The sequence below is a fragment of the Budorcas taxicolor genome, chromosome 18, assembly GCF_023091745.1.
Source record: "Budorcas taxicolor isolate Tak-1 chromosome 18, Takin1.1, whole genome shotgun sequence".
In the NCBI taxonomy this organism is placed as follows: Eukaryota; Metazoa; Chordata; class Mammalia; order Artiodactyla; family Bovidae; genus Budorcas; species Budorcas taxicolor.
This window is the reverse complement of record NC_068927.1, coordinates 60,901,586-60,929,302: the sequence shown is the minus strand read 5'-3', so window position 1 is coordinate 60,929,302 and position 27,717 is coordinate 60,901,586. Positions and strand designations below refer to the sequence as shown.

The 27,717-nt window shown below is 42.1% G+C and overlaps 2 pseudogenes; both read right to left on the bottom strand.

The window, feature by feature from the left end:
• Positions 1 to 3,017: 3,017 nt before the first annotated feature.
• Positions 3,018 to 16,597, bottom strand: LOC128064125 (zinc finger protein 420-like; annotated as a pseudogene).
• LOC128064234 (uncharacterized) lies at positions 7,333 to 7,465 on the bottom strand (annotated as a pseudogene).
• Positions 16,598 to 27,717: the final 11,120 nt, after the last annotated feature.

The window sequence follows — 27,717 nt, the reverse complement described above, 5'->3', positions numbered from 1 at the left end:
TTCTGTGAATTCTTGCCACGTCTTCTTAATATCTTCTGCTTCTGTTAGGTCCAGACCATTTCTGTCCTTTATTGAGCCCATCTTTGCATGAAATGTTCCCTTGGTATCTCTCATTTTCTTGAAGAGATCTCTAATCTTTCCCATTCTGTTGTTTTCCTCTATTTCTTTGCATTGATCGCTGAAGGCTTTCTTATCTCTTCTTGCTATTCTTTGGAACTCTGCATTCAGATGCTTATATCTTTCGTTTTCTCCTTTGCTTTTTGCTGCTCTTCTTTTCACAACTATTTGTAAGGCTTCCCCAGACAGCGATTTTGTTTTTTTGCGTTTCTTTTCCATGGGGTTGGTCTTGATCCCTGTCTCCTGTACAATGTCACGAACCTCATTCCAGCAGAGAATGAAAGGTTTGCAGGTTCCCTCCATTCAAGCATTTTAGGCGAAAAGCAGACACAGCCCCAGACCCAGGACAGAACTGTCATTTCCTCCTCTTCTTCCTCCTGCTCTGTCTTCTCTGAGGATGTTATGCAGCAAACACATCTCTGCATATTGAAAAACTACCTTCAAAGGCATCTGCACAGCTCTTTAACCTGCAACTACTTCACCTACAGACAGAAGTACCTTGAAAAGCTGAAAAAACCCACCTCTCCTGTCAGGTCTCAGGAGTGATTCAGGAACAATTACTTCCTACCTGGTGATCAGCCTTTTTTCTTGATTGTTCTCTCCTCAGAGAGAGCTCCTAACCCTCTGCCCACATAGATGTGAGCTGACTGATTTCCCCGGTCCAAGTCCAGCTAGACCAACCCTGCTGCCTCTTCTCAGACTGAAGCCAGGCCTCAGCTCTCATAGATGGGCCAGGAGTCACCTCCTTAACCCAGGCCTCCCATTAGAATCCCCTGGAGCACGTCCTACACACCACACTGATGCTCCCACAGGACCAAAATAGAACTCTGTGGGGAGGTTATCGCTTAACACTGGTCAGGTGATCTTGATAGGGAACCAGGCTGAAACCACTTACAAGGTTCTTTCTCAACCATTTCAGTGAATATGAACCCCTCAAGGTCAGGTCCCCACTCTAAAGTTATAAATCTGCAGGTCTGAAGAAGGGCCATGAAATGAGTCTTCAGCAAGTTCCCTGTTTATTTTGATGCTTCTCCCCCAAGACCCACACTCAGGAGCCCTGAGCTTCAGCCCTCACACTCAGCACACCTGAGACCTCTCAGGAGAGGCGGTTCTAGGGCAGGAATTTCTTAGGTCAAGGTTAGGACCAAGCAGAGGAAGCTCCAGTATTTGGGGTTCAGGCCTTTATAATAGACCTTGGGTGAAGTGCTGTGGGCTCCCCAGGCTGAGTGTGGATTGGCCCATTCAAAGCAAGAGGAACAGGAATTTGGTGAGCTCTGAGGGTGTCACTGAAGGGGGGCCTGAGCAGTAGACCCTGGGGTTCAGCAAGACTGCTGGTCTCAAGCTGGGTGGTCATCTAGTGCAGGTGTTCCCAAGACTGGCTGGTGTGAGTTCAAGGACCTGCAGGCTGCCTGCTCCCCAGACAGACGCTGAGGCAGCAACAGCATGGAGCAGTTCAGGTAAACTTTCAACAATATTCTGTATGATCCTTCTTAGAACCATCACAATGTCCCAGCAGTTCCAGAGAGGGGGAAATAGTACAATGGAGAAATGATGGGAAATATCCAATTAGTTGAGGCTTAAAGGCAGTATGGAAACTAACTGTTACAGATATCATCCCTCTGTGCTAACAAAGAGTTTATTGTTAGGTATTTTCCCTTCAACCATAAATCGGTAGGTTGACACTTCATTACACACCAACTTCATCACAAGAAACCATCCAGTTTTATTAACATGTCATATCACACAGTCAGAATAAAACCTTTTCCAACCCACTGTGTAACTGAGTAAAATACAGATTACAAGCATAAACAATGATATTCATTTCTCTGATACAATGATCTGAGAACTGTGATTCCTATGGTTACAAAATGGAGGTTAATTGTTTATGAAACAAGATATACACTAATTACATGACTTTTCTGTGACCGATTTCCATACATTTCTAGGGGATCAGAGATGTCTTTATTTGAAACATGTTAAGTAATATTCATGACTTCTGTTGATATTATAAAGATACATCAAGATTTCAGTGAAATGTCATTGTATTTTACTTAAAAAGCAAGTGACGTAACTATTGAAAATGTACATCTTACTTTAATATGTGGAATTACTCCCTGAACACTTACCTCATGGTGACCTATAGGGATGTTGGACATGAATGACTAACACCTCCATTTAGATGTACATGCTACATTACCGGGTCCTTAATCTTCTAATGGAGAATAAATGAAAATGACTTCTCCCTAGGATTGAAGGCCTTGTCTCATCTTTGAGATAGCAAACATCAAAAACATAACCTTGCATACACACCAGAAATGAAGCATAGCAGCATGGAGTAATGTGAAAGTTGAATCACGTTTATTTTAGTTTTCAAATAATCACAAATCATGTCAATATAAACAAAGATATACTGCTAATAATTGTACATTTCTAAATACCAACCTTCATCTCGTGATCCATACTAACATATCAACTTTCTATCTGTTTTAACTATGGATTACTATCTACAATACTTCTCCTGAAGAGGAACTTCAAAAAGCAGGATTGATGAAATGCTTTCTATTATCCGGGCTTCCCTGATAGCTCAATTGGTAAAGAATCTGCCTCCCACTCCAGTATTCCAGCCCGGAGAACTCCATGGACACAGTCCATGGGGTTGCAAAGAGTTGGACATGACTGAGTGACTTTCAGTTTTTCTAGTGTGCAATTTCTGGTATTTATTTAGATTTAATTTTTATTAAATACTTTTCTACATTTTCTTTATGTCATTCCTTATCTTTCTAAAATAAATGGTCTTGTATTTTCTGAAGTGTATGTTTAGGACAAACCTCTTCCATCACTTATTAGTAGGGTTTCTCTCCAGTACGTGCTCTCTGGTGTATAATAAGGTGAGAGCTCTATTAAAGCCTTTGCCACATTCCTTACATTTGTAAGGTTTTTCCTCCAGTATGAATTCTCTGATGTTGAGTAAGATGTGAGTGCTTGATGAAGGCTTTTCCACATTCTTTACATTTGTTAAGGTTTCTCTCCAGTAGGAATTCGCTGGTGTTGAATAAGACTTGAGTGGTGACTGAAGGCTTTTCTGCATTCTTTACATTTATAAGGCTTCTCTCCCGTATGGATTACTTGATATTTAAAAAGACATAAGTGCTGTCTAAATGCCTTGCCACAATCCTTACATTTATAAGGCTTCTCTCCAGTATGAATTTGCTGGTGTTGAGTAAGATGTGAGTTCTGACTAAAGGATTTCCCACATTCTGTACATTCATAAGGTTTCTCTCAAGTATGAATTCTCTGATGGTAAGTAAGACCTGACCACTGGTTAAATTCTTTGCCACAATCCTTACATTTATAAGGCTTCTCTCGAGTATGAGTTCGCTGGTGTCGAATAAGACTTGAGGGGTGACTGAAGGCTTTTCCGCATTCTTTACATTTATAAGGCTTCTCTCCAGTATGAACTGTCTGATGGTAAGTAAGACCTGAGCACAGGTTAAATTCTTTGCCACAATCCTTACATTTATAAGGCTTCTCTCCAGTATGAATTCTCTGATGGTAAGTAAGACCTGACCACTGGTTAAATTCTTTGCCACAATCCTTACATTTATAAGGCTTCTCTCCAGTATGAATTCGCTGGTGTCGAACAAGACTTGAGGGGTGACTGAAAGCTTTTCCGCATTCTTTACATTCATAAGGCTTCTCTCCAGTATGAATTCTCTGATGGTAAATAAGACCTGAGTGCTTGCAGAAGTCTTTGCCACAATCCTTACATTTATAAGGCCTCTCCCCAGTATGAATTCGCTGGTGTTCGGTAAGAGCTGAGTTGAGACTAAAGGATTTCCCACATTCTGTACATTTATAAGGTTTCTCTCCAGTATGAATTCTCTGATGGTAAGTAAGACGTGAGCTGTGGTTAAATTCTTTGCCACAATACTTACATTTATAAGACCTCTCTCCAGTATGAATTCTCTGATGGCGAGTAAGACGTGAGTGCTTGCTAAAGTCTTTGCCACAATCCTTACATTTATAAGGCTTCTCTCCAGTATGAATTCTCTGATGGCGAGTAAGACCTGAACACAGGTGAAATTCTTTGCCACAATCCTTACATTTACAAGGCTTCTCTCCAGTATGAATTCGCTGGTGTTGAATAAGACTTGAGGGATGACTGAAGGCTTTTCCACAATCTTTACATTTACAAGGCTTCTCTCCAGTATGAATCCTCTGATGGTAAGAAAGACCTGAGTGATTGCAAAAGTCTTTGCCACAATCCTTACATTTATAAGGCCTCTCCCCAGTATGAATTCGCTGGTGTTGAGTAACAGCTGAGTTGTGACTAAAGGATTTCCCACATTCTGTACATTTATAAGGCTTCTCTCCAGTATGAATTCGCTGGTGGATAGTAACAGCTGAGTTGCGACTGAAGGCTTTTCCGCATTCTTCACATTTATAAGGCTTCTCTCCAGTATGAATCCTCTGGTGTTCAGTAAGACGTGGCTTCTGATTAAAGGTTTTGCCACACTTTGTACATTTATAATGCTTCTCCCCAGTGTGAATTCGCTGATATCGACTAAGGTTTGAGTAAGACCTAAATGCTTTTTCACAATCTTTACATTCATAAGGTTTCTTGCCAGTGTGGATTTGCTGATCTTGACTAAGCTCTGAATTCTGATTAGAGGTGTTGCCACAGTCTGTACATTTGAAAGGTTTCCATTCTGAATGAATTTTCCTGCGTCTACTTAGACTGGATGAGTTAGTAAAGGCTTTCTCACATTTCTTACACTTGTAACTTTTCTGCAGATTCTGAATACTCTGCTGTTGAGTGAGATTTGAAAACTGATTAGAAACATCACCATATTCACTCTCTCCAGTATGTGTACTCTCATTTAGTGGAAGACCTGATGTTTGATAAAAGATATTCCTCCATGTGCTATTTTTAGAATCTTTGTCTGAAAACTGAGGTCCCTGATGTTTCATTGGGTTAGAGTCTTGTTCAGTTTTACACCCATTTTCATTGCATGAATGGCTTCTCACTCCATCGTAAATATTCTTGTAATTATTGGGGGTAGAGCTCTTACTTAAGGCCTGACTCGTGTTATTACACGTGAGAAGTTGTTCCATATTAGTCGTATCATGATGTGTATTGAACAATGATGGTGGGATTAACTCTCTTCCATTATTATCAACATTACACATTTTGGAACAGAGAGAAACTGTCTGTTGGTCGAAGAATAATGACCCCTTGCTTACAGATCCCTCAAACTGATTATATTGTGAGTTCTCCCCATCATTTTTAAATTTCTGGTTTTCAGACGTGCTTAAATGTATGTGTAATCGAAGCCTGTGTTCAGAGTGGTTTGCATGAGTATTTGCAGTAGAGATTGGATGACTTTCCAGATTTTCAACATTTCCCTTCAAAGAACATGTATGTTTCAAAAAATGATTTAAGCCTTTGCTTGAAGAGATATGCTGCTCTGCAGATGTTGATAACTGAAATGGGTGTTTTCTGCAGTTTGACTCACATTGCTCATTTCTTTGGGCAGTAGTGTCTGCATTGTGTGAAACTGTCTCGGTTTCTTTCTGTCCATATAAACATCTTCTGGGTCTTTCACATACCCCCGTATATTCCTGGTCTTTCATTAAATGTTCGTTTCCAAGGTGAGCTCTTTCATGTATTCCTAGGTTTGCTTTTTGGATTAAATTTTCTAATCTTGGATTCTTTGACATCAAACCATGGGTGTTGTGAGAAGACACAGCTGAAAGATATCAAATGAAAGTTTTATTATCTACTATTCTTATCTCCTGGGGCTGGTGTGAGCTCAGCTGGGACAGAAGGGAAAACTCATTCTCTGTGGGAAGAGAACATGGCAACAGTCTGTGGCAGCAGGACAGAGTGAGACCTGAACACCGGGTGCTGGTCCCAGCCCTGCCACCCAGCCTGAAAGAGTATCCACTGTTGCAGACAAAGGCTGGGTGCTGAAATGTGGGGTCTGGAGAGCAGACCCAGGCAGAGGACTGCTGTGTGCTGTGAGGAGACATCCTGAGGGGACGGGGGTGAGGGAGGAGCTCTATAAGCTAGAATGCTTGTGGAGGAAGCCTGAACCACCAGAGAGCAGAGCGCCATTGTTGAGTGATGCCCAAAGGGAAGACCCACCATTGCAGCCCCTCCTCCCCCAGCACTAGGAAGGGCCACTAACCCAGTGGGCTCTATTGAGCTCCAGCCACAGCCTCCCCCCATACACCTCCTCCACAATCAGCAGACTCCTGTGCTGTGAGGCAGCCACTGGAGCAGACACCTGTGGGTGGCCCACACACATAGAAGAAGCTGAAAGCTCACCTAAGCCCCTTGGTTAAGGAAGAAAAACTAAAGTTTCTCCTCATGGTTGCACAAATCATGCTTTTATACCTGCAACTGGCTTTGTAAACTCAGCCCCTACAGAGCATCTGAATGGACATCCAGGGCTCCCCCAGTCATGGGAGGTATAGCTTTAGCAGCTGTGGACTTTGTGGGGATGTATACTAAGGGGTGGGCCAGGCCAGAGTCCAAGCTGCCCACATAGCACCACAGCAGGTCCAGCTCCATGAATGCAATTCTGGGACCTGAGTTCACTGGATCTCTGCTGGTGTTCCAGTGAAACAACATCTGAGAGACACCAGAGCAATGTGGCAGCATGCCCATGATTGAAGGGGGGCCAAGAGCAGTGCCAACATGGGATCACATGAGATTCACACAGCACATGAGCACACCCAAGGTGAACATCCCCAGAGGAGCCATAGAGCCAAGGGGAAGCTCCCCTCAATATCCAGGGGAGGCTCGGGTCACAATAACAGCAATCAAAGCCCAGATCAAGGGGATAAGGGTAAAAGCCTGTGGAGCAACCTCACACCCTGGGGGGAGACAACAGAGCAAGAGGAGCTAGGATCCTGCAGCCTGCAGAATAGACCACAAACCCAGAAAATGTGACAAAATGAGAGGACAAAGAAGTATGATGTAGAGGAAGGAGCAAGACAAAAAGCTACAAGAACCACTAAATGAAGAAGAGACAGGCAGTCTAATGATTACTCTGTGACTTGAATGTGAACGTGAAGTCGCTCAGTCGTGTCCGACTCTTCGTGACCCCATGGACTGTAGCCTACCAGGCTCCTCTGTCCATGGGATTTTCCAGGCAAGAGTACTGGAGTGGATTGCCATTTCCTTCTCCAAGGGATCTTTCCCAACCCAGGGATTGAACCTGGGTCTCCCACATCATAGACAGACGCTTTACCGTCCGAGCCACCAGGGAAGACATATCAGATATTAAACTGATAAGAACAGATACTACACTTGATCTTAGCCAAAAGGCCGAGAAGCGGCCGCTGTGACTTAAGTCATCTTAAATGCAGATGCCACTAGGTGCCCTCTAATTCTTAAACCCACTTGTTATTTTAGCATGTTCTATATGAGGTTTCAATATAAAAATCATAAATGATACTGACATAGGTCTAATCAGAAAGCGAGGACATGAAGGACAAAGTCTGGGGAAGCGATAACAAGATTAATTAAATAAAGCAGCAGTTCTTGAGAAATTAAGAAATCGGACTTTAAAAATATGGTGGGAACACTATCAATGCTCTGTGGGGATCTAATTGGGAAGGAAATCTTAAAAAGAGTAGATAGCTACACATAAAATGGATTCTCTTTGCTGTACAACATTGTAAACCAGTTATACTCCAATAAGAATGTTTTAAAAAGATTCTCTTATCTAAACATTGTAATAGTTTGAAACTATTAAAAATATGGTGGGAAATATTTTAAGCTCTTATGCAAATTTATGTGAAAATTCTTTGAGTTAATTTAATATATTTAAGTCTTTTAGCATTGAGGCATTGGAGCAAATACACTTAACATTTCATGAGTTCGTATGAAGAAAATAAAAACTTTGAAGTAACCCTGAGATTGGCATTCTTTCTCTTTAGGGAGGTCTTGGTTTATGCAGTGAAGAAATTACTTGAATTTAAAATTGATCAGCTCACATTTGAAGTTTCCAGTGTTTTAGAAATTATGTCAGAAAAAAACAAAACAAAAAAAACCACCTCTGTCCCCAATATTCCTAGAACTTTGGCAGTATGTCTACAATTCCACTCACACACTGCCATCTAGAGGTAGAAACTTTAATAGGAGCGTCTTAGAGTTTCTCAGAAATGTGCAGTTTTCCTACGCTCCCCACCCCCACCCAAGAAATGGAATAGTAATCCATTCATACAGGTTGTCACAGGCCAAGATAAGGATTTCAGTTCTCACTGTGATTGAGAAAAGTAATCACTGGAGATGAATTCAGGAATGTTTTAAAGGGACAGAAGGGGGCAGGTGATATCCGCCTATGATAGCAACAGAAAGAAACCCAGACTTCTCTAAAATAATTTCCACTGACGCAGATCTTCCCAAACCACATGACAAAGGATGAATTCCTCACTAATCCTTGGATGTGTCGTTGACTCATCGGCTCCATCCATTCACACCTACCTGTGTATATGGCTGGCATCGCCAGTCTCCTTACATCCCAGGGAGTCTTCATTTGCTCCAGAAAGGTGACCAGGTCTGGCTTAGAGACCACAAAACCTGCTATAAGGAAAAGGAATATTTGTTTTGCTAGAGAATCATCAGTTTCCAACCTAATATATATTCAAGCGAGAAGAGAAGGCACATGTGCTAAGTCGCTCCAGTCATGTCTGACTCTTTGCCACCCTACGGACTGTAGCCCGCCAGGCTCTTCTGTCCATGGGAGTCTCCAGGCAAAAATACTGAGTGGGTTGCCATGTCCTCCTCCAGGAGTTCTTCCCAACCCAGGGATCGAACCCACTTCTTTTACGTCTCCTGCATTAGCAGGCAGGTTTCTTACAACTAGTGCCACCTGGGAAGCCCAGAGAAGGCATGGTAGAATGTTAATACAGCCTAGAAAATTATATCCCCAAATACTTTATTGAAGCACTTTTATAACTAACAAATACATAAAGAAAAGATCTTGAGATTCTAGTCAAGTACTACTAAGGCCAAAGTAAGTAAGTAGGAGAAATCTGATTTATAAAGGAGAGTGGCACCCTTTTATACCACAGAACCTACAGAATTACCACAAACCTAGAAGAAGGAGGCAGATTCCATCAAGGAAAAGTTAGAATCATAATGAATCATCATGAAGTCTTCTTTCTCAACTCATAAATATCCATTTTCCCATAGAAAGCAGGGATCTGAAACTATTATAAGGAGCAGAAGATTCTAGGAAACATTCTAGAAATACAGGAACCAAAACCCAGTGGGTAGAGAAGGGATTCTGGAAGGCAGTTATTCTCACCCAAGGAGGCCAGGCTCCTGTAGTTCTCTAACATCACGTCCCTGTACAATTCTCGCTGACTGAGGTCCAGGCATTCCCACTCTTCTTGAGTGAAGTCTAGGGCCACATCCTGAAATGTCAGCCATCCCTGAAATACAAAGTACAGATTCCATGTGGCCATGGGAAGACTTCCTAATGTGACCCAAGAGGAAACCAGCAAGAGAAATGGTTTTGATTTCGGAGAATGTCTGGTGTTACACAAGAATATAATTTTTACACAGTAATATTTTCTACCACATTTTTAACCCCAAGAAAAGAGGATGAGATATGATCCATCAACCACTACAGCAATTATTCTGATTTGGAAGATAAATTATATAATCAGATCAACACTGGCATATATATTTTTGAGTATTGTACTCAGTTGACAGAGGATGAACTGTCTATCAAAAGAAACAGGAAATATTTTTTCAAAGCACTTCCTGATCCAAATGTTCTGGAGTGGGCTCAATGTGCCACATTTTTCAAGGCTTCTTTGAACTAGTAATGTTGAAAATTCTGCTCCATGAGTGACAATGTGTGAACAGCAGTGAAGTAGAATAGTAAAGAAAGAATTCACATTTAACTTTGAACTTTAAGTGCTTTACAGATTTTACAGGTCTGATAGCATAGTAACCTCGGCAACAAGATTCATTTTAACGATCTGGTATATACTACCTTCTGACAGTTTTCAGAGACTTGAATGTATAACAGAAATAATTTAAAATCAATAATGTTGCTGTAGCATCTTTTGGCAAATATTTTAACAAACATTCTTTAAATGACAGCTTAAGGGACGGGGGAGCCTCTTGGGTTGCCATCTATGGGGTTGCACAGAGTCAGACACGACTGGAGCAACTTAGCAGCAGCAACTTTTACTTTAGTTTGTGACTCTAGACTTTAATAAAACACAGACAAATGCACAGAGCTAACGCTAATGCAAGTTTATAGAAATTTCTCTATTTGTAATAATACTAAAAACAAGAAAAGTGTTAGTCACTCAGTTGTGTCCTACTCTTTGCAACCCCAGGGACTGTAGCCTGCCAGGCTCCTTTGTCCATGGGATTCTCAAGGCACGAATACTGGAGTGGCTAGCTATTCCATGCTTCAGGGAATCTTCAAAAAAGAAAAAAAAAAATCAATCGAATGGTGTTAACATGTTCATGCATACTGACATACACTAAAATGGGACTGTATACTTACTAAGAGAAAAATTGTCATGTCAATAAAATCAGGAAAATTTTTAACTGATTGAAAATGTACATAAATATTTGAGGATGATATTGTTAGGTAGGTAGAATAGGGAAAAGGAGTCCAAAATGGCGGTGGCTAAGAGACAAGGAAGGTCCGAAGACCAGAGTGAAGACTTCAGGCAGAACAAACAGCACTCCTAGCTAAACCCAATTTGCATAGGGCAGGCCCAGGCCGAGGAAAAAACATATAAAAGGAGGAGCCAAAGCGCTTTCTCTCTATCTCCCACTTGCCTGCGCTCTTTCTCTCTTTCTCCCTCCCCCACACGCTTCTCCAGTCTCTTCTCTTTGGGTTGGCATGCCAACACGCTTCAAGGATGGATTCTCCTGCTATCTTCTAAATAAAATACAGCTGTAACACTGATTTGCCTAAGGGCTATAACACGGTTTGTCCAAGACCCGAGAGCTGTGATGTGCCGAGGGCTTTAATGTCCCTCACTACAAATTCTTGTTGTGACGAGACAAAGAACCGAGAAACATACACTCAGTGACAATATTATTTTAATTTTTTAAAATAGATGAGGGTGCAGACATACACAATGATTAAAAAAATAGACAGCTCTGGTTCTGAATTTTTTAATTTTTTTTTTCATGTCTGCCTGACCCTGTGCCTTTTTCTTTAATTTTAACATCTTTAATTCTTACATGCGTTCCCAAACATGAACCCCCCTCCCACCTCCCTCCCCATAACATCTCTCTGGGTCATCCCCATGCACCAGCCCCAAGCATGCTGTATCCTGCATCAGACATAGACTGGCGATTCAATTCTTACATGATAGTATACATGTTAGAATGCCATTCTCCCAAATCATCCCACCCTCTCCCTCTCCCTCTGAGTCCAAAAGTCTGTTATACACATCTGTGTCTTTTTTCCTGTCTTGCATACAGGGTCGTCATTGCCATCTTTCTAAATTCCACATATATGTGTTAGTACACTGTATTGGTGTTTTTCTTTCTGGCTTACTTCACTCTGTATAATAGGCTCCAGTTTCATCCATCTCATCAGAACTAATTCAAATGAATTCTTTTTAACGGCTGAGTAATACTCCATTGTGTATATGTACCACAGCTTTCTTATCCATTCATCTGCTGATGGACATCTAGGTTGTTTCCATGTCCTGGCTATTATAAACAGTGCTGTGATGAACATTGGGGTACATGTGTCTCTTTCAATTCTGGTTTCCTCGGTGTGTATGCCCAGCAGTGGGATTGCTGGGTCATAAGGGAGTTCTATTTGCAATTTTTTAAGGAATCTCCACACTGTTCTCCATAGTGGCTGTACTAGTTTGCATTCCCACCAACAGTGTAGGAGGGTTCCCTTTTCTCCATACCCTCTCCAGCATTTATTGCTTGCAGATTTTTGGATCGCAGCCATTCTGACTGGTGTAAAGTGATACCTCATTGTGGTTTTGATTTGCATTTCTCTAATAATGAGTGATGTTGAGCATCTTTTCATGTGTTTGTTGGCCATCCGTATGTCTTCTTTGGAGAAATGTCTATTTAGTTCTTTGGCCCATTTTTTGATTGGGTTGTTTATTTTTCTGGAATTGAGCTGCAGAAGTTGCTTGTATATTTTTGAGATTAGTTGTTTGTCAGTTGCTTCATTTGCTATTATTTTCACCCATTCAGAAGGCTGTCTTTTCACCTTGCTTATATTTTCCTTTGTTGTGCAGAAGCTTTTTATTTTAATTAGATCCCATTTGTTTATTTTTGCTTTAATTTCCAGAATTCTGGGAGGTGGATCATAGAGGATCCTGCTGTGATTTATGTCGGAGAGTGCTTTGCCTATGTTCTCCTCTAGGAATTTTTTAATTTCTTGAAAAATCTACCACTTGCATGGAAATATATTTTAAAATTTAACACAGTTGAACACAGATTAGCAGTAATATGATTCTTGTAAACATTTTGGAAAATACAGAAATGTGATGAGACTCTATCTGTGATGTGGCATGGAGTGTACCGGAAATGATCAGACCTGGGCTTGAGTGATGAAAATCCCCACTCCCAAATCCCAGCATCTCTACTAAACAGACAGAAGTGTGGTCAACTACAAATCGGCACTTGCCAAGAGCATCGCCAATGACTGAACAAGACCTTTTATAACTAACACCCAAAAGGGATGTCCTCTTAATTATAGGGGACTGGAATGCAAAAGTAGGAAGTCAAGAAACACCTGGAGAAACCGGCAATTTGGCCTTGGAAAGCAGAATGAAGCAGGGCAAAGACTAATAGAGTTTTGCCAAGAAAATGTACAGGTCATAGCAAACATCCTCTTCCAACAACACAAGAGAAGACTCTACACATGGACATCACCAGATGGTCAACACCGAAATCAGATTGATTATATTCTTTGCAGCCAAAAATGGAGAAGCTCTATACAGTCAACAAAAACAAGACCAGGAGCTGTCTGTGGCTCAGATCAAGAACTCCTTATTAACAAAATCAGATTTAAATTGAAGAAAAGTAGGGAAAACGACTAGACCATTCAGGTATGACCTAAATCAAATCCCTTATGATTTTACAGTGGAAGTGACAAATACATTTAAGGGCCTAGATCTGATAGACAGAGTGCCTGATGAACTATGGAATGAGGTTCGTGATATTGTACAGGAGACAGGGATCATGACCATCCCCATGGAAAAGAAATGCAAAAAAGCAAAATGGCTGTCTGGGGAGGCCTTACAAATAGCTGTGAAAAGAAGAGAAGCAAAAAGCAAAGGAGAAAAGGAAAGATATAAGCGTCTGAATGCAGAGTTCCAAAGAATAGCAAGAAGAGTTAGAAACCCTTCCTCAGGGATCAAGGCAAAGAAATAGAGGAAAACAACAGAATGGGAAAGACTAGAGATCTCTTCAAGAAAATGAGAGATACCAAGGGAACATTTCATGCAAAGATAGGCTTAATAAAGGACAGAAATGGTCTGGACCTAACAGAAGCAGAAGATATTAAGAAGACGTGGCAAGAATACACAGAAGAACTGTACAAAAAAGATCTTCACGACCCAGATAATCATGATGGTGTGATCACGCATCTAGAGCCAGACATCCTGGAATGTGAAGACAAGTGGGCCTTAGAAAGCATCACTACAAACAAAGCTAGTGGATGTGATGGAATTCCCGTTGAGCTGTTTCAAATCCTGAAAGATGATGCTGTGAAAGTGCTGCACTCAATATGCCAGCAAATTTGGAAAACTCAGCAGTGGCCACAGGACTGGAAAAGGTCCGTTTTCATTCCAATCCCAAAGAAAGGCAATGCCAAAGAATGTTCAAACTATCAGCAATACATGAACCGTGAAATTCCTGATATTCAAGCTGATTTTGGAAAAAGCAGAGGAACCAGAGATCAAATTGCCAACATCTGCTGGATCATGGAAAAAGCAAGAGAGTTCCAAAAAGACATCTATTTCTGCTTTATTGACTATGCCAAAGCCTTTGACTGTGTGGATCACAAGAAACTGTGGAAAATTCTGAAAGAGATGGGAATACCAGACCACCTGACCTGCCTCTTGAGAAACCTGTATGCAGGTCAAGAAGCAACAGAACTGGACATGGAACAACAGACTGGTTCTGAATAGGAAAAGGAGTATGTTAAGGCTGTATATTGTCACGCTGCTTATTTAACTTCTATGCAGAGTACCTCATGTGAAACGGTGGACTGGAAGAAACACAAGCTGGAATCCAGATTGCCAGGAGAAATATCAATAACCTCAGATATGCAGATGACACCACCCTTATGGCAGAAAGTGAAGAGGAACTAAAAAGCCTCTTGATGAAAGTGAAAGAGGAGAGTGAAAAAGTTGGCTTAAAGCTCAACATTCAGAAAACGAAGATCATGGCATCCAGTCCCATCACTTCATGGGAAATAGATGGGGAAACAGTGGAAACAGTGTCAGATTTTATTTTTGGAGGCTCCAAAATCACTGCAGATGGTGACTGCAGCCATGAAATTAAAAGACGCTTACTCCTTGGAAGAAAAGTTATGACCAACCTAGAGAGCATATTGAAAAGCAGAGAGATTACTTTGCTGACTAAATCCGTCTAGTCAAGGCTATGCTTTTTCCAGCAGTAATGTTTGGATGTGAGAGTTGGACTGTGAAGAAGGCTGAGCGCCAAAGAATTGATGTGTTTGAACTGTGGTGTTGGAGAAGACTCTTGAGAGTCCCTTGGACTGCAAGGAGATCCAACCAGTCCATTCTGAAGGAGATCAGCCCTGGGATTTCTTTGGAAGAAATGATGCTAAAGCCGAAACTCCAGTCCTTTGGCCACCTCATGAGAAGAGTTAACTCATTGGAAAAGACTCTGATGCTGGGAGTCTGGAGGCAGAAGGAGAAGGGGACGACCGAGGATGAAATGGCTGGATGGCATCACTGAGAAGATGCACGTGAGTCTAAGTGAACACCCAGAGTGGTGATGGACAGGGAGGCCTGGCGTGCTGCGATTCATGGGGTCGCAAAGACTCGGACACGACTGAGCGACTGAACTGAATTTAACAACAACAAGGGCGTTTGCCATCTGCCTCTGGGAAGAATGAAACTTTTGGTGCTGCAACTGACTTCAGTTCCCTCAACGGAGTTCACGGTGGATTGAGGCACTCTGCTCCAGGGAATCTGGTGGAACAGGTCTTTAGAGAGTCAAGTATTTTCAGGAACTGCTTTCACGATCCCAATCCTAGCATCTCTTCATATCTAGAAAAGCACTAAACCACTAAATGATGACTTCAGTTCCTCAGGACTGGCAGAAAACCTTCTGTAAAGTAAGTGCTTGATTGCACTGAACTCCCCCTTCACCAAAGTCACATACTGACCTTCCCTCACTATCTCTTTGGATCAGTTTCTCAGAGTTCCCTGAGATGCTGTCTCCTGGGCTGCTGTCCTCATTTTGCCCAAAATAAAAATTAATTCACATCTCTCAAATTGTGCATCGGTTTTAGCTGACAGTGTTCATTTTTCAAAGCAAAGAATAACTAAGAAAATATGGCATCTCCTTGTTACCTGTGATAGGGATATCCATTACTTTTTCTGTCCAAGATTCTTGTTGCAGACCAAAAAAAAAAAATTTCATAGCATGAAAATCTCACAGAAGCACCTGAACCACAGAGATCACCGGGTAAAAGTATATGAAAAAATACATTATCACTGCCAGGCATTTCGGCAATATTAAGAAAACCATGATCTCAATCTATCATGAAAAATGTCAGTTTTCTGCAAATTCCATATACCTCCCATGATCTGTAGCTTAATAGTCCATTTAATTAGTATATTTTTCTTATCGGTATAGAGGATTGTCTCTGCTACTTTAACTTCTGAAAAATTCTGGAATGCTAAGTTCATTCTATTAACAAGGGCATTTTCTTACTCCTGTTCCTGAGAGCTGAATTGCATCCACATGTAAATTCATCACGGCATTTCCTCGACTTTCCTAAGATCCTAACACTGAACCACATCCCAAAGGGAATCTCAGATACCAGTGCCTCCCCATATTGATCTCTCACAAAGGGAATGTATTCAACATTGAAAGTCACTATTTCATATTGAGAATTCATCATGCTCTATACAAAGCCACGATACACACAATGGAGAAAAGGCTCTGGAATATGAGGGAGACAAAACCTGAAGAGCTGGTTTTCACTATTTAAAAAAAAAAAAAAAAGGAAAAAATAAGAAGGTGATAACAAGCACTCCAGGCAGAAAACTTAGAAGCAGAGAACTAAAGGTTTGCAGATTCTCCACACAGGCATTTCAGGAGAAGTAGACACAGCCCCAGACCCGTGAGAGGACAATTACCTGAGAAGCTGCCATTTCCTCCTCGTCTTCCTCCTGCTCTGCGTCTTCTGTGGGGATATGACGTCTCAAACTCACATCTGCATGTTGAGAAAATACCTTCAAAGGCATCCATACAGCCGTTTAACCTGCAACTGCTGCAGTGAAAAAGAAGAAAACGTTTTCTTGTTTCTCTCACCCTTTTCTGAGCTCTTTTTTGACTTTCTGTGTTCCTCATCTGTAGTGGGCAATCAAGACTAACCTGATATGCTAATCACATCCTGCTGGTCCACTCTATTTGGGGATGTTCCTTTTGCATTAGAGAGCAGGCTGCAGAACAATTCACCAGAGACAATGGGCCCTACTTCTGGGCTACCTGACCCAGCCTAGGAGGGTTTTGAAAAAATGCAAGAGGAAACCTCACATTTGGCACATCTGAGACCTCAGGAAGGAAGGATTTAGGGCGGGAACGTCTAGAAGCAAAGGTCAACCTGATTCCCTGGGGAGGGGCTCTTTCTAGGATGGGTGTGGTGGTCCTTGGCCTGTGCCAGTGAGGGGAGTGTTTGGTGGGAATCAGCTGGGGGTCTTGGGTTCCTACCAGGCTTTACTTGCAGAATTCTTCCCAAAGATCTCCTTAGTTTTTTCACCTCCCTCTGCAGCCTGGGAACACAGGTTTTCACAAAATGATTTGCATTTTGACCACCTCTCTGCAGGTGTGGCACCTCCAACTTCAGAGACCAGGAGCCTGGAGGTGTTTCCATCACAGCTTTCTTTGAAAATAAACCAGAGGCAGCAGGAGGCCTGGCGAGCTGCAGTCCATGGGGTCACAAAGAGTAGGACAGGACTGAGCAGCTGAACTGAACTGACCTGAGCAGGACACGCTAGATTAACAAGTGTGTGTGGGCAGAGATAAACGCCTTTGAAAATGATGCCCTAAATGCTATCTGATGACCAACCAAGGAAATAATGATCGGTGTTGTCGTAAGTTACATTACACACAAATTAACACGTGAGAACGCTGTTCTACTTCCTGTGTGTGTTTTTCTAGGTTTTATGAATCAACTGCTACAGTTTGTTGTCTGCGCCATTTAGAAAGCTCTATTTTCTCACATCTTTATAGTATAATGACTAAGGAAAAATTAAAGATAGAACCATGTCCAACTTTCTAATATTATATATTCTAAAAAATATTCAGTATGCATGCACCAGTATCAACTTTGTAGAATATTTAGTTTCACAGCAGAATTGAGAATAAAGTATCGACGTTTCTCATATACCTCTTGTTCCCACACGTGGACAATCTCCCTCCTTACCTTTCCCCCCCAGAGTGAGCATTTGTTACCACTGATGAATCTACAAGGACAGTAAATAGACAAACTCTTTAGTTTACCCTTAAGTTTTTCTTTTAGGGATGTGCACTCCATACCTCTGGATAAATGTATAATAACATGTGTCCATCACAACAGTTTAACACAAATTATTTCACGGTCTTGAAAGTCCTCTAGATTTAGGATATTTATAGTCCCTCCTTTGAAACCCAGGGCAACCACAGACCGTTTTAATCATGTCTATATTTCCTATTAGATTCCCAGGTGACTGAGTGGGAAGAAATCTACCTGCCGATGCAGGAGATCCAGGTGATGCAGGTTCGATCCTTGGGTCAGGAAGATCCCCTGGAGGAAGAAATGGAAACCCACTCCAGTATCCTTTCCTGGGAAATCTATGGACAGAGGAGCCTGGCGGGCTATAGCCCCTGGGCTCACAAAGACTCAGACACAACTGAGCACATATGAACATTTACCTACACAAAAGTGTCATATTGTGAAATTCCTACTTTCTGTAGCATTTCTGAATGGGCTTCTTTCACTCCGTAAAATGCACGGAATGGTTGTCCATGTATTTTATGCCTTGAAAGCTTAACGTCCCAAAGCTTAAGAACTACCTCTGTGCCTATATTCCTGCTCAGTAAATAAGTTCATCAACAGCATTTTTTTAGATTCACATATATCTGTTAAGACAATATTCCTGGAGAAGGAATTGGCAATCCAAAGACAATATTTGCACAAATATATAAAACAGATGTGTGGTCATGGCAGGAGAAGAGGGGGACAAACTGAAAAGCCTCACTGACACACATACACTACCATGGCTGAAATGCTGGGGAAGACTCTTGCGAGGCCCTTGGACTGCACGGAGATCCAGCCAGCCCATCCTAAGGGAGATCAGTCCTGGGTGTTCATTGGAAGGACTGATGCTCAAGCTGAAACTCCAGTACTTTGGCCACCTCATGCAAAAAGTCGACTCAGTTGAAAAGCCCCTGATGCTGGGAATGATTGAAGTGGGGAGAAGGGGACAACAGAGGATGAGATCGTTGGATGGCATCACCGACTCAACGGACATGAGTTTGAGTAAACTCTGCGAGTTGGTGATGGACAGGAGGCCTGGCTTGCACAGGGAGGCCTGGGGTGCTGCAGTCCATGGGGTCGCAAAGACTTGGACATGACTGAGCAAGTGAACTGAACTGAACTGACAGTTAAAACAGATAGCTAGTGGGAAGCTGCTGGATAGCACAGGGAACTCAGCTTGGTGCTCTGTGCTGACCAGAGGGGTGAAATGGAGATCACGGGAGGGAGGTTCAAGAGGGAGCAGATTCATGTATACTTATGGCTGACTGATGATGTCATACAGCAGAAACTAACACAATATTTGAAAGCAATTATATTCCAATAAAAAATATCTATGCATCTCAAAGACAGGTCACCCAGTGGTGGAGAATCCATCTGACAGTGCAGGGGACATGGGCTTGATCCCTGGTCCAGGAATACTCCACATGCTTTGGGGCAACTAAGCCTGTGTGCCACAACTGCTGAGGCTGGATGGGGCAACTTGCTCTTTTAGATGAGCAACAGGCAAATGAAAGATGCTCACCAGCGCTAAATAATAAGAAATGCAAAACAAACCTACAATGATGCATCACCTCATGCCAGTCAGAATAACAATTAGCAAAGAGCCCACTAATGACATCATAAACGCTGAAGAGGCTTGGAGATCAGGGAACCTCCTATAGGGCTGGACGGAATGTAAACTGGGGCAGTCATGGGGGGGTGGACAGTGTGGAAGTTCCTTAAAAAATGTAACCTCCTGACATTTAAGGAAATGAATACCAGGAAAAATAGACAAAACAGATTAATTGACAAATTGACAAGTTTTGCAGTTTTTAGTCAACCATCTGCAATTCTAAAACGACCAGTTTTGATCTAGCATTTCTAAATTATCTAAGTTAAAAGTGTACGAATATACATACACTCAAATATTCCTTCTTGGTTTTCTCACCGCTAACGTATATACCATCAGATATTTATATATTGTATTCAATGTGTGTTATATAAATTATATGATGTATATATCTTCAGAGATTTATATATTGAATTCAAAGTATGCCAAGGCCATGAGAAAAGAGTTCCTTTAAGCCTAGACAAGAAACTTGTGCTAAGAATTATACAGGGTAAGATTTTATAAATCTTAGTTCAGAACTTTGCCATCATGGCTTTTAATTATGCTTTTTGTGACTTTGTTAAATTGACATTTGCTTAAATGAGCCCCTGAAAAGTTTCAGCTAACAGAAGAACAAAGGACAATTGAAGCAGGTGAGTTTATGACTCTAGGTCCTGAGAGAAATCACAGGAAGCCTTGAGGGCCCCTGAGGAAGGTCAAGGCTAGAACCAGGCAAAGAAAGCTCCAGTACTTGGGGTTCAGGCCTTTCTAAGGAGCCCTGGGTGAAGTGCTGTGGGCTCCCCAGGCTGTGTGTGGATCGGTCCATTCAAACCAGAGGGGTAGGATTCTGGTGAGCTCTGAGGGTGTCACTGAAGGGGGGCCTGTGAAGTAGACCCTGGGGTTTGGCAAGACTGCTGGTCTCCAGGAAGGGGGTCATCTAGTGGAGGTGCTCACAGGACTGGCTGCTGTGAGTTCAAGGACCTGCAGGCTGCCTGCTGCCTAGACAGACGCTGAGGCAGCAACAGCACGGAGCAGTAACGGAAGCTCTCAACAGTACTCTGTACGAACCTTCTTATTTGAACCATCACAATGTCCGAGTAGTTTCAAAATGAGAGAGGAGATACAACACAGAAATTGTGGGAAACATATGAATTATGAGAGTTTAATACCAGTAAGGAACTAATTTCTACAGATGCCATCCCCCTGTGCTACAAATAGTTTCTTATAACGTTATCTTTCCCGCAATCTTAAATAGGTGGGAGAGGTTAATGCTGGTGGTGCATTTACCCTTCCTTCATTCCACATCAACTGTAACACTAAAAAACCATTCACTTTTATTGATGAACATACATTAATTTTACACAGATGGAATAAAACTTTTTACAACTGTTGTTTGATCCTTGATTAAAATACAGATTACAAGCTTCTAAATACTTTCCTGTGTCTCTGATGAAATGATCTGTGAATGTGATTTACGTGGTTTACAAAATGGAGGCTAATTTAGTAAACATGGATGGACATTAATTATATTAATATGACTCTTCCAGATAGTTTTCTATACTTACATCAGGTAGAAGAGAAGATGTCCTTATTTCAAGCCTGCCAGGTAATATGCATGATTTCTCAATGTTGATCTTATAAAAAGACCTTCTATTTTCATGAACAATCCTTGTTTTATGCTTAAAAAGCAACTGACATAATTATTGAAAACTTAGAGCAAACTTCCATCTTACTTTGAATTATTCCCTGAACACTTACATCATGGTGACAACACAGATGTGTGACTTCAGTGACAAATACCTCCAGTTAGAAGTTTAGTGTGCATATAATATTACTGTGTTCTTAATCTTATAAATTGCAGAATAAATATAAATGATTCCCACCTAATATAGAAGGGCTTCTCTTACAACTAAGGTAACCACCATCAAAAACAGACGTTCATATATATAGTAGAAACAAATCACAGCATAATAACTTGAGAGTTGAATGACATTCGTTTGGGTTCCTTGATGATCTCAAATAACGTTAATATAAACAAGGATACATGACTAATAATTATACCTCTGCAAATATCCATCCATTCATCTTGTGATCCATATGAACATATCAATTTAGTACATGTTTTAGATATGGAATACTTGCTACAGTGTTTCTGTTTAGAGTAATTCAACAAAAGTGGTACTAATGAAATGCTTTCTAGTATGAATTCTCTGGCATTGATTTACTTTTGATGTTTGATTAAACACTTGTCTACATTTTTGTATTTCATTCATGCATCTTTCCAAAGTAAACACTCATTTTTTCAAAATTGTATATTTAGGATCTATCTTTTTTATCACTGATTCATTTCTAGGGTTTCTCTGCAGTATGTATTCTCTGATGGGGAGTGAGGTGATAGCTGTGATGAAATCCTTTGCCACATTCCTTATACGTCTAACATTTCTCTGCAGTATGAATTCTCTGATGTCGAGAAAGACCTGAACTCTGGGGAAAGGCTTTGCCAAAGTCTGTACATTTATCAAGTCTCTCCCCAGTATGGATTCATTGATGTTGAGTAAGATGTGAACAATGGATAAAGGCTTTGCCACATTTTTTACATTTGTATGGTTTCTCCCCAGTATGAGTTCGCTGATGTACAGTAAGACTCAGGTGCCAGTTAAAGGCTTTGCCACATTCTGTACATTTACAAGGTCTCTCCCCCGTGTGGATTCACTGATGTTCAGTTAAAGTTAACTCTGCTAAAAAGCCTTGCCACACGCTGTACATTTATATTTTGGCCATCTGATGTGAAAAGCTGACTCATCTGAAAAGACCCTGATGTTGGGAAAGATTGAAGGCAGGAGAAGGGGATGACAGAGGATGAGAATGGTTGGATGGCATGACCGACTCAAAGGACATGAGTTTGGATAAACTGCAGGAGTTGGTGATGGACAGGAAGACCTGGCATGCTGCGGTTCATGGGGTCGCAAAGAGTTGGACACGACTGAGCGACTGAACTGAACTGATTCATGTCAATAAAATCAAGATCATTTTTAATGAGTTAAAATATATACATCTACTTGTGAATGATATTCTTGGTATATTTTAAATACACTAGGGTGTAAACATATACAACAGTATAAGATAAATTAGATCTCTTGGTCCTGAAACTTTAATTTCTTGACAAACTGTATAAGATAAATTAGAGCTCTTGGTTCTGAATCTTTAATTTCTTGACAAACTGTATCATTTTGTTGAGCTGTATCTTAGAAATTCAACACAGGTGAAAACAGATTAGCACCAATATGATTATTGCAAATATTTTGGGAAAAAAAAAAGTGAATAAGAAGACTATGTGTGATATGAGCGTGGAGTGTACTGGAAACATCAGACCTGGGCTTGAGTGATGAAAATGCCCACTCCCAAAACCCAGTGTCTATCATCAACACAGTGAGCGTTCATTTTCCAAGAGAAACCAAAAAGATGCAAAATTTCTCCATTAACTGTGAGGGTTTTCACACGTTCCCCACTCCATTTTTCCACAGTCTTGTTTAAAGACAGAGGGAAAAAATGAACTTCATAGCCTGATAATCTCAGAGAAATCACCAGAGCCAGTGGACAGCATCTGTCATGGTGTAAATGAATCACACGGAAGATGCACTATCAGAGCCTGGGCATTTAGGAAAACATAAGGAAATTATAACTTGAACCTAACAAAAAGATACCAGTTTTATGCAAAATTCATTTTATATATACTTCCTCTGTTTTGTATCCTAACAGTGTGTTTAACTAGTAAGCCTTAGCATCACAGAGGACAGTGTCTCCTAGTTTTCTTTTTATTTCTGAATTTTTTGAAAAGTTCTGGATCACTGACTTGATTCAATATACAAGGGCATTTTCTAACTCCTAAAGAGCTGAATTGTATCCACGTGTGAACTCATCATGACATTTCCCCTACTTCCCGAAGATCCCAACACTGAACCACATCCCAGTGGGAATCTCAGATACCAGTACCTCTCCGTGTTGATCTCTCACAAAGGGAATATGTTCACCAGCTGAAAGTCACTCATTCAGGTTGGGAATTCATCATGTTCTATAGAAAGCCAGGATACAGACAATGGAGAACAGGATCTGGGACACAAGGGAGAGGTGGTCTAAAGAGCCGGTCTTCACTATGATAAGAAGAAAAGGGAAAAATAAGAAGTGGATAACGAACACCCCAGGCAGAAACATTAGAAGCAGAGAACTAAAGGTTTGCGGATTCTTAGTCTAGGCATTTCAGGAGGAAAACCAGACACAGCCCCAGGCCTGGAACAGAACATGGACCTGAGAAGCTGCCATTTCCTTCCCTTCTTCCTCCTGCTTTGTCTTCTCTGGGGATGTCATGTAGCAAACACACCTCTGCATCTTGAGAAAATACCTTCAAAGGCATCCACAGAGCTCTTTAACCTGCAACTACTTCACCTACAGACAGAAGGACTTGAAAATCTGAAAAGACCCACTTCTCCTGTCCTGTCTCAGGAGAGATTCAGGAACAATCACCTCCTACCTGGAGACCAGCCTGTGAACTTATTTCTTGATTGTTCTCTCACCATAGAGAGCTCCTAACCCTCTGCTCACACAGATGAGGTGAGCTGACTGACCTCCCTGGTCCAAATCCAGCTAGACCAACCCTGCAGCCTCTCCTCAGACTGAAGCTGGTCCTCAGCTCTCACAGATGGACCAGGAGCCACGTCCTTAACCCAGGCCTCCCCTTAGAGTCCCCTGGAGCACTTCCTACACACCACACTGATGCCCCCAGAGGACCAAGAGAGAACTCTGTGGGGAAGGCACCAGGGAGGTCCTTTCCTAACACTGGTCACGTGACCCTGATGGGAAACAGATGGAAATCACTTGGCCAATGGTTCAGATTCTTTCTGAAACATTTCAGTGAATATGAACCCCTCGAGGTCAGGTCCCCACTCTAAGAAGTTATGTATCTGCAGGTCTGAGGTGGGGCCATTAAATACGTCTTTAGCAAGTTCTCTGTTCTGATGCTTCTTCCCCAAGACCCACACTCAGGAGCCCTGAGCTTGAGCCTTCTCACTCAGCACAGCTGAGACATTTCAGGAGGGGAGGGTTTAGGGTGGTAATTTCTGATGGAGGTCAGGCTAGAACCAGGCAGAAAAAGCTCCAGTTCTTGGGGTTCAGGCCTTTCTAAGGGACCCTGGGTGAAGTGCTGTGGGCTCTGCAGGCTGAGCGTGGATGGGTCCATTCAAACCAGAGGAGCAGGAATCTGGTGAGCTCTGAGGGTGTCATTGAAGGGGGGCCTGTGCAGTAGACCCTGGGGTTCAGCAAGACTGCTGATCTCAAGGAAGGGGGTCATCTAGTGGAGGTGCTCACAGGACTGGCTGGTGTGAGTTCAAGGACCTGCAGGCTGCCTGCTCCCCAGACAGACGCTGAGGCAGCAACAGCACCGAGCAGTCAGGGAAGCTCTCAACAGTACTCTGTATGATCCTTCTTATTAGAACCATCACAATGTCCCTGCAGTTATGAGAGGGTAACAGGCAGAAAGGCCAGGGGTCTCCAAATAGAGGAAATAGCCTGCAAGTGTCAGACATTTTTATCTCTCTTAAGTGGCAGGAGGAAACAAAGTAGCGATATTTTTTCCTTCCCTATACAAATTTAAAAGGTTTCTCTTAAAATTCTGTGTAGCCATGACACCTGGTTTCACCTGAAGTTAAGCAATGCCTTTTTCTTATGGAAATGTTTATCTTAAGCTATGCTAATGTACTATGCATTTACCCCAAACTCTGTCTTCAAGTCGGTTCCGCCTTTTGGCTCAGAACCTACTTGATAAACCAGTATGTTATACTCTGATACTGTTCCTCTAATCTATGTAAATAACACTATTTGTATGGTGCTCTGCCCTTCTTCAGGATTCAGGTTAATCCTTTTATGGCCCAAGATGAACCATTTGGAGCCAAGATTATCCCAAAATACATCCTATGGGTGAGAGGCCTGGTGCCATTCTAAGTTTTGAGACATTCCTTTCTTTCATTAACAGGCTGCTGATAACTATATAAAATCCAGCTAAAGACTAGCAGGGGGGTACTCTTTCTGCCCCCTTTTGATGCCTATGTCAGAAGGTTTCTCTATCTCCTTTATACTTTAATAAAACTTTATTACACAAAAGCTCTGAGCAATCAAGCCTCGTCTGTGGCCCCAGATTGAATTCTTCTCCTCCGGGGGCCAAGAATCCCGGCATCCTAATTCAACAACAACTTTTCATCTTGGGGGCTCATCCCCGATCCTTCAGGACAAGGTAAGGATGCTTGGAGCTCTAGTTCTTTGTTCTCTTAGCGAATACGTTTTCTGCTGTGCTTTACTAACTCTACGGTGTGCTTGTGTGAATGAATGACATGCCCTGTGTGAAGCAAGTGAGGAGCCCTGCTCTGCGGTTCCACAGTGATCTCATATGGCTGATGGCAGAAACCTGTCGGGGGTTTCTGCCGACCTGCCAAGGCCAAGAGGCACCCAATGTCTCCTTTGGGAACCGACCAGAAATGGGCAAACTGTGTGGACCAAACTCTCCTTTCTCGGTCAAACCTTTCGGTCTCTTTGACCATTTCATAACTCCTTGGGAATTAGAAGTACTAACCTAATCTATTGGATCATACACTTTCAAGGGACTTGTGATCTATACTGTTACTGTGTACTGTGGCAAAGTTGGATTGGTAGTCAAGAAAGCGCCTAGCCTTGCTAGGAATCCAGAAGTTCACAAACTAGATGGGGCTTTAGCCCCCAAAACATCTCGGAGGTTAAAGGTTACTCAGATTGGGACTGAGTGGCTTTTTTTCCTTTGGTAACACTGGCTCTTAGTGGACTAGAGGAGGCTCTTATACTGGTGTGGTGATGCTTGAAAAGAACATCCCAGCTTTATGTTCGTATCGGTCTTATTGTGGTCAGGAATATACTCAGGGTCGTGCACAGGCACTCAGGTGACGAATGTTTCCCCCAGCAGTCTTAGCTTGGGAGGCATTCCAGAAGGTTACTCTGATTGCACCCCGGGTGGCATCAGAGGCAAGCAAGGTTAAAGGTGAAGAGCTGGACGTCAGGTAGAGATGTTATCAGGTCTAACCCTGCTACATCCCCACTCCATCTCGGTGGTAGAACCAAGAGGGTCGAGGACAGCGCCTGCGTCGGTAAGGGACAGACTAAGTCCGACCAGGAAGGAAAAGCTTTTGGTGTAAAGTCTGTCTACAACCCCATCTAGAGCAGGGAGGGATGCATCCGGTAGAAAAATGGCGCTGTTCCCTTTTTTTCTCTCTTACAGATGGGAGCTAACAATTCCAGCCTCACTCCTTTGAACTGTATCCTGGAAAACTGGAATAGATTCGATACCCAGGGCTTAAAGAAGACACACCTGATCTTCCTATGCAATATTGCATGGCCACGGTATCCATCGGAGGACGGCGAACGGTGGCCGGTTGGAGGGTCTCTTAAGTATAATACTGTTTTACAATTAGACCGGTTCTGTAAGGAACAAGGGAAGTGGGTAGAAGTAGGATATGTGTTGCCCTTTTTCTCTCTGCGAAATATGCCAGACTTATGTCCTAAGGATATAGATTTGGGAGTGAAACCTTCAGCTCCCTCCTGTCCTCCTACTCTGCAGAACAGCCAGAGAGACTGAGGAACAGCCACACAAGCTGTTGCCTCTTCATGAAACACCGACCGGGAGAAATAATCAATCTCTGAGAGTTAATAAGCCTTTTTCTTATCAAGAGATACAAAGAATCAAGGAGGACCTGGGAGACTATTTAGAGGACCCAGAAAAAATATATTAGAGCTTTTAAAGGTGTTACTCTGCTTTATGACCTTACTTGGAAGGATGTGATGTATATCTTGGGACAAACGCTGACTCCCGACTCAAAGACTCGAGTTTTGGGAAAAGCGGTTGCTTATGGAGTTGAATGGCTTGGTAATGAATCAGTAGGTAAGAGAGAGGACAAGATAGAGGCCCTCCCTACTGGGAATCAGGCGGTCCCAACTATAGAACCAGACTGGGACTACAACTCAGCTAAAGGTGAAGGACCTAAGCTACTCCATTTTGTTAACAGAAAAACTCCATTTTGTAAGGATCCAGGAAAAGAGCCTTTGAAAATCCAAGAGCCTTTGGAAATCCCCTGACCTGACCTCACCCCACCACCCTCGAGCCAATCAGACCCCAGACCAAAATCTCCTGACTTAGTAGTCTACCTAGGTAATGGGAACCAATCAGAACCCGGGGCCAGCCCGGGA